We start from the raw sequence: 803 nt of genomic DNA, 5'->3' as shown, positions 1-803 counted from the left end.
CTAGCTGAGACATTCTAGTTGAGACATTCTAGCTGAGACATTCTAGTTGAGACATTCTAGCTGAGACATTCTAGTTGAGACATTCTAACTGAGACATTCTAGCTGAGACATTCTAGTTCAGACATTCTAGCTGAGACATTCTAGTTGAGACATTCTAGTTGAGACATTCTAGCTGAGACATTCTAGTTCAGACATTCTAGCTGAGACATTCTAGTTGGGAGGTTCTAACTGAGACATTCGAACTGAGACATTCTAGCTGAGACATTCTAGTTGAGACATTCTAGCTGAGACATTCTAGTTCAGACATTCTAGCTGAGACATTCTAGTTCAGACATTCTAGTTCAGACATTCTACCTGAGACATTCTAGTTGAGACATTCTAACTGAGACATTCTAGCTGAGACATTCTAGTTGAGACATTCTAGTTGAGACATTCTAGCTGAGACATTCTAGCTGAGACATTCTAGCTGAGACATTCTAACTGAGACATTCTAGTTCAGACATTCTAGCTGAGACATTCTAGTTGAGACATTCTAGTTGAGACATTCTAGTTCAGACATTCTAACTGAGACATTCTAGCTGAGACATTCTAGCTGAGACATTCTAGTTGGGAGGTTGTAACTGAGACATTCTAACTGAGACATTCTAGCTGAGACATTCTAGTTGAGACATTCTAGTTGAGACATTCTAACTGAGACATTCTAGTTGAGACATTCTAACTGAGACATTCTAGCTGAGACATTCTAGTTGAGACATTCTAGTTGAGACATTCTAACTGAGACATTCTAGTTGAGACATTCTAGT

This window comes from Poecilia latipinna, unplaced genomic scaffold, assembly GCF_001443285.1.
Source record: "Poecilia latipinna isolate Pla-1442-1.1 unplaced genomic scaffold, P_latipinna-1.0 Scaffold4236, whole genome shotgun sequence".
In the NCBI taxonomy this organism is placed as follows: domain Eukaryota; kingdom Metazoa; phylum Chordata; class Actinopteri; order Cyprinodontiformes; family Poeciliidae; genus Poecilia; species Poecilia latipinna.
The sequence above is the reverse complement of the archived record's forward strand: the minus strand, read 5'-3'. Positions refer to the sequence as shown.